The following is a 7,731-nucleotide window of genomic DNA, read 5'->3' as shown; positions in this document are numbered from 1 at the left end:
TTTTAAACTGCTATTTATTTTATATTGCCCCTTATTTTACATTGACCCTAGCCTACAGTATATGAAATCTCAGTTTTTTTCATTCTGCAGATAATTTCTGGCTCTGTGATTTTAGATCCATTACCCTTTACTGAGCTTTTATGTCACTAGAGAGAGCTTTGCATTTTAATAAAGTTTCCAATCCTCTAGGGCCCTCTCCCCTGAAACAGCCCCAGCTCCCCAGGGCTGCTGAAGAGTTGAGCAGAGAGAGTAGAAGCTTTTGTGGACAGTGATGCTGATGGCAGATAACTCCAGCTGTCATTACAAGATCATCCAGATAAGGGGGAACAATCAAGTAGGGGCTTACGGTCCACTTGAGTTTTTCTGATTGTAAAACCAGCCATTTTTCAATTTAAATAATTTAAGGATTCCAGCTTCTCTATACTCTAAGGCTCATTTAGCCTCTTATTAGCTAACTGTTTCTCCAGTTCAAGAGGTGGAAGGGAAGAGTGCAGATTTTTTGTTATTGTTAATTCACAGCAGTGGGTAGTGGCATGTAAATAAAAAGTAAGCCAAACAAATTTGATGAGAAGAGAGAATAGGAATCCATACAAATAATCATAATTGATTTTAAAAAGTTAATTAAAAGGAATAAAAAGAGGCAAGTACTGCATGGCCTAGCATATATCAATAGACAAATGACAGAGAGGAGAGACTGAATTAGAAAATTGATTCCCAGCTAACTAGAAGAAGGAAGCCGACTAACACAGCTCTTAATTTTAACTTGAAAATTCCAAATTCTTTTCTAAGTTCTTTTCCTCGCAGTATTCTGATAATAATTTTATGTCACATTGTTCCCATTGAAGGAAATGCTGGGATGAGAAAGAAAGAAAAAGCAAAACAAAGTTGCAATATCCCATAGAATTCAGCTCAGCACTGATTCACAGAACTCACATGTGACACATCCATGATGAAAAATGCAGGTAAGAAACCAGAGTGGGCATAAGGTCCTCCTTCTTTTTCTCTTAGTTATAAGCCTTTTTTTTTTTCTTTTAGATTTTGCAATCTTTCCTGCTTCCCTAATCTCTGTGATCAAAGGGCAGTCACCTACAATATGTATTTTCAAGTGGTATACACAGGAGTTAGGATGCAAGGCATTCAGTTTCATACAAGGAAGTGGAACACTGGACAACAGTCCAACAAGAAGATGAGGCCCTTCTTCAGCCTTTCAAGTGCTCCTTTTTGGCAGGATCATGATTTGTATTTTTGTGTAGGAGCTCTAAGGATGAGTAAGATGCTGGAGAACAATGATATGCCCATGGGCCTATCTTTTTCCTTTGCTTAGGAGACACATTCCACTCCCATGAAGAAAGGTTCCCAGCATGAAGGTCAGAGCCTGAGAGAGAAGGTTGGATAGATAGTCAGAAGCAATATGTCCTGACAGAGGTAGGACCCATGGTTACCATCAAATAAGGTCTTCTGCTGACGTTTGAAAGGAATCTTCTTATATGGAAGGTAACATCAACAGCTAAGATGCCACAATAGGAGGGAAGACCAGAAAATGCGTTTTTTTCTTTTTTCCTTCCTCCTTTCCTCCTTTCCTCTCCTTTTCTTCTCTCCTTCTCTTCCTATCTCCTTCCCTTCTAAGCAATAGAAGCCCATCTTTGAATTGCTAGAGAACTATCATAGAATCAATTGCTGATACATATGTAGCTTTCAAAGAAATATTATTTCTATCTCTATTCAAAGACCAGACCACTGAACTGGTGGAGTTTTTCCCCCTTTCCCTCTTCTCTCATTTCAGAATGAGGAAAAACAACAACAAAAAACATAGCCAGATAAGCTATGAGTGTCAGAAACAGCTAATATTGCTTGTGCTTCCTGTATTCATTCATTCCTTTCTTTCCTTTTCCCTCCCTCCCTCCCTCCCTCCCTTCCTTCCCTCCATCCCTCCCTCCCTCCTTCCTTCCCTCCTTTTGTGTTTCCTCCCTTTCTTGCTTTCTTCTTTTCTTTCTTCCCTTCTTCTGACTTTCACATTAGAGCACTTGCAGTGACTTCTTTCCCAGACTGTAAGCTCTGTAAGGTCAGGGGTTCTGACTGATTTACTCATTACTGTATTCCCAGCACTTAGCCCATGCCTAAATATTTGTTGAGTAATTGAATTAATGAGATTTACTACCATAAGATAAAGATAAAAGATTTGTAAACACAGAGCCAGTGAACATAAATAGTATAAACATCACTTTATAGATCTTTTTTAATCTGCAAAGGTTTGACTAGAGGAAAATTTCCTAAAATGTGTTAAAAATATTAGCTCTGAAGAGTAAAAATAGACTTTTTGGCAAAATAGGTTGGGGGAAACCTATGGAAAAATAGTTTGGGATACTCTATATTACACAAGGTTCAAAGAGATCTTTATGATTTACCAGAGTTTTTCAAGTACAAATTTTCATTGTGAATTTCTTAGAGAAGGACATAAATTATTTGACTGTGTTATTTTTTTTTTAGCTGGCATAGCTTATAGGGATGGTATTCCATAAAACATGTTTTGAAAAATTAGCATCTTAATTCAGTTTTTTTAAAAAAATTTCTTTCTTTTGGATTTAAGTACTAATTATTTTTCTACTGTAAAAAATACCACTTAAGTTAACATTACTGAACTATACCGTTAAAAATGGTGAGGGTAGTAAATTTTATTTTTTTAGCACAATTAGAAATACCATTAAGAAACCTCCAAAATATTACTTTACTAAGAAGTAAGAGGAATCAATCTTTTCCCTAACGGCTACAACAATGCAGCCAGAATGAATAATATTGCCAAATAAAGGGCTTGATTTTGGTCTATAATGTTATAAAATTCCATTTACCACCTAGATACTATATCTTCAGGAAGCATCCTGATTTTGAACATATGGCTGTGAATCTCTTGGTGTGAGCTTTTAGCAATATAGTTTAGGAGACCTGCACATACAGAGCCATGACTGTGTCTGGTTAGGAGAGTAAGCCTGGGACCAGGAGACAAGAAACTGGGTGATAAAATTGACACTGTCACTCACTCAGTGTACAACCTTGAGTAAACCCTGCTTTCCTTTTCTATAAGATAGCCTCAGTCAGTAATGTTTCACCTTTTCTTTCCAGCATGGGATTTTCATGAGTAAATCTTAATGGAACTCTAATATACACAGCAGATAATAGCAGAGGTACTCTTGTCTCAGTGGGGCAGGAGGCTGCTTGGTTCTTTCCAAGTCTTACTCCTGCTTCTAGGAGTTAAGACTGAAATAGAAAAGAATGTTTGTGTCCGTTATAAAGGTGGTGAGCCCCTGTAACTTCATACAGACCCACACAGTATACAGCTGTTAAAGAATATTGAACGCTGCCACACTGCATGTGGTGAACACCTTTTGAATTTCAACATATATTTTAGATTAAAAAATAAGAAAAATATCACCAGAAAGTACCCTTCCCTCAGTCACTTTATGTATACATTTTAACATATAAGCTTGATGGCAAATTAAAATCGAATGCAAATATTTTTCCTGAAAAGTTGCCCATTTATATAGTTTTCTTAGACTCTCTTAGTTTTTAATGGGAAGGCTTTCCTAATAACAAAAAGTGTTAATTACATAAATATGCGTGTTCTTTTCAAAGCCTTACACTATATTATGGATAATAAACAATAGAGAAATAAATACAAAACTGTTTCAACAGAAACACTGCTTCTTGAACAGCCTTTAACATTATGACATGTTTACTGGGAAAATGCATTACTCATGACAGGGTTACAAAAGCAATATTAACCTTCTTGAAATGTAACAGCAAAAAGTCAGATGTAAAAATCAGTACCAGACATGGTAATGTAACTACTTTTGTTAAGATTATACATAGAAATAAAGCAGATATTTAAAGCTGCATTAAGGTGTAGATAAATAAAGGATCCTTTAGAAGATTCACAACACACATTACAACTAAATTCATGATGCAGAGTGTCCTAAAGATAGCATTCTTGGAGATGAAAACCCTGTGCTTTCTTTTGATTGTTTTTCTTTTGGGCACTGCTGCTTTTGCAATTTTGTGCAGGGTGTCAGACATTAAACTTGTCCTTAAAGCAAATTAAAAAAAATAAGATAGACATAATCTATCTTTTGGGATAGGCATTTGTTATATTGACAAATTACCAAACACTTTCACTATATCTGATATGACTAATGAGTCGTTGTAATCTATAATCAAAAAGAATGTTTGCTTCTGTAAAAAATAAGAATTTACCCCAAACAACCTTTCATAATAAGCAAAGAACTCCAAAGTAATGGTTTAAAATGTCTGATGAAATACACACTATAAAATCACACTTACCATCAAATGCAAGTTAGATTTACAAAATAATTTTTCATCAAATTTATTTTGTTGCTATTGTTTTATTGTAAGACCCATTACTTGTCTAGTCATGTAGTGTTGATGTTTAAAAGGGATTCATGTTTTAAAATAATCCTAAAATATTTCATTAAAATCTGTTAGGGAATTTTTCTTATTCTAGAGAATGTTAGCTTGAGGCTTATTTAAAAAATAAAGGTCAAAAGTCAGAAAGGATAATAGCTGATGGTTTTGATAATGCTAATTATATATTACTGAGAATAAAGGTAGAAAGGGAAATATGAATACTAAAGAAAGATAAACATCCCAATGCTGGATTTTTAAAAAATAATGAAAAACCCTTAAAATGTCTTTGTATGTCACTGTCATAATTCAAAGACATAATGAAGCCTGAATTAAAAATGTCAGTTTCTGTGAGTGTTGATAACTTGGTTCTTTGTTGGGCAAGTCAAAATGTGTCTGTTTGATAGGCAAAAATGACAGACTAAAAATGGGAGAAGTTGAATCTAAAAAAAGAAACACACACACACGAACACACACACACACACACACACGCACGACTTTTAAAAAAGGCCCATAATGTACTTGAAGGAGAAGACCTGTAGGGTAGGAGGCAATATCTTTAGGAAGTCACCAAGCAGCACTAAAAGGCAATGTCCATGGCCAATCAAAACGATTTCTGAGACTGCTGGGGCTCTTGCATCTCTGTCTTTACACTAGACTGCAAACCCTTTGTAGTAATTACCAGACTGTACCAGATTTTCTGGTTCAGTTCAATCTTATAATTGACTGACAGTGATGGGCCAGGAGGGGGAAAAATTCAGGCTCACCACTGCAAGCAGAGGGTCAGAAATGGTTTCACAGAGAGCTAGTTACAGCCTGGCACTAAAAGCAGGGTTAAGCAAGCATCATCAGCAAGTTCTCCTAATTCCCAGGTTAGAAAGGAAGTTAGGAGGAAAAAACAACAATCCATGGGTGCCCTCATCTTACAGATCAATCCTTAGCATGCAACCATTTTACAAAAAATGAATGGAGAATAGCCTTAAGTGTAAATTGTAATTTTAGATGTCACTAAATTTTAGATGATTTTTATTTTGCTTTTGGGAAAAGATAAAGGTTTGTCTCCCAAACTCAAATACGGTCATCTTGCTTAAGTTAAGGAGACTTTTGTTCTATTTATACTAAGGAAGAAAAACAATGCTGCTATTTCATTCCTAGGGCTCAAAAATAATTGAAGTGCAAGGCATATTTTGCCTATGATATGTTACATAATCAAAGTTAATTTGAAAGCACTTAACATCAAAATTCTCACATCCTTTCCTTATTTGTAATTCACTGATTCGGATTTACTGTGTATCCATAGTTAGTAAATTGTTACCCATAAATCCATACTGTTTAAAAAGAAAAGATTGAATAATAATTTACATGAACTCAGAGTTAATGCATTAAAAAAATCGAACACGTTGAGCGCTGTATTAAAGACTCATTCGGCTGGCTACCATTTGTTATTTACTTAGAACTGTTCTCTACCCACTTTATTTCTAAACAAAAGAGCAACCATAGCTTTAGCTACACCAAACATTAAAAACGCAGGTGTCAGAATCAGGGTCAAAATGAGAACTCAGGCCATTCGGTAGGCAAGTGAGAATTATGTACTATCATGTTGAGGTCAATTGACTTGAAATTTAATCACACTTTAAACCCCTTTTCTTTCCAGGCTAAAGAGTAAGCAACACCTGTGCCAGCAGCAGCTCACATTGCAGCTGACATAGCAGCTAGTTCAATTTTTAGTTACAAGTCAATTACTTACTGGAATAGAAAGAGAACATTTCATTCATTCCATGGATGGCCACTTTTCCGAAGAAACCTGTCAGGCTTTCTTTCTCCAAAAGAAGAAAAGAGAAAAAAAGTGAAAGTTAAAAATAAGTGATGTACTGCAAAGTTTTAGAGCTAGGCCAGTACACTAGAGCAGAGAAGTTGTGCAAATAGCTTACCTTCCAAATACTGAACAGAGCTGTCTTGTAAGTGAGGCCTATCCCAGCTGATAAGTCCTGGGACTTTCCTTATCAGAGTATCAAAATTAGGTAAAATTAGAATAGGTGATCTACACCTGAGAAGAGGGACCAGCTGACTGTATGAAAGGAAAGAGCAAATGAGTAAAATGTCTTCCCCCAGCTACAGTCAGCCCTGGTGCAAGGGGAGTTTCAAATGCACTGGCTATAGACTTTTGTCCAAAGCTGTGGTTCTTTTTTTTTTCTTTTCTTTTCTTTTTCTTTCTTTCTTTCTTTTCTTTTTTCTTTTTTTTTTAGAGAAGCTAGATTAGTTCATACAAAACTCAACAATACAGCACTGAAACCCATTGTTGATATTCAACATTTTTCACATAGCGGAACAGAATAGACAATACGGTATCTAGGAAACCATGGGCTGGATTACAAACTGATGATATCTCATCCTTCTGGGGGCCTGTAATCCTTTTTATTACCTACCACAGTAAAAAAAAAAAAAAAATCACTATGTGTGTGGGGAACTCTCTCAGAATAAATCAATAACATTGCCATTCTTAGGAAAATAGGATAAATTAAAATGAAATCTTGCTTACAGCACTAAGTCCCTAAGTGTGCCATTTGCCTTTTATGCAAGTTAATGATTTTTTAAGTTGCTCTTATCTTAACCTTTATATAAACTTCCATAGGTTCAAAAAAATTAAATTATCTGTAAATATTTGCTTAAAAACAGTGTTCACAATTAGCTTGTATGTTCTATTTCTCATAATAAATACTTGGAAAGTTATTTATTTCAAAGTGTCCAAGATTAGAACCTAAGGCATGAGTGCAAAGTAATTTTCATTAATTTGTTTTAAATACATGTGTTGGGTTATTAGTAAACTATATTTATTCCTCCATTAGGAACACACTGAAATTCAAGGTCTTCTGGGCTTATTTACCTGATCTAGTTAAATAAATAATTTTTACTTTTAAACTTTTCATTGTCTTTAAAATTTTTCATTTTTAAAATGCATTTCCTGATTATGCATAACTGCAAAGCCATCCTTTACAAAGAAGTTATGCCTATTAACCTTTTTGAAAATCTGGTCCAATCCCTTTTTAAAATGCAATCCAGTTCCCATACTTTTCTTATGCCTCCAAATGGTCTAGGTAGCCACAGAAGTGATTGTTCCTACCAGTTTCTTTTCATCACTTCTGCAATTGACCAATTGACAACTGATTGATGGTTATCTTTTCACTTCAACAATGAAAGAAATTACCATCACTATAGCTATGTACAGTAAATGCCTCCAGAGTAAATTGCATGATTCTAAAATTCTCCTTAGCTCACTTAGTAAAACATCAACACAAAAAAGTTTCTTTTTTGCGCCTC

The sequence above is a fragment of the Pan troglodytes genome, chromosome 2 (assembly GCF_028858775.2).
Source record: "Pan troglodytes isolate AG18354 chromosome 2, NHGRI_mPanTro3-v2.0_pri, whole genome shotgun sequence".
NCBI classification, from domain to species: domain Eukaryota; kingdom Metazoa; phylum Chordata; class Mammalia; order Primates; family Hominidae; genus Pan; species Pan troglodytes.
Note: the sequence above shows the minus strand (reverse complement) of the source record.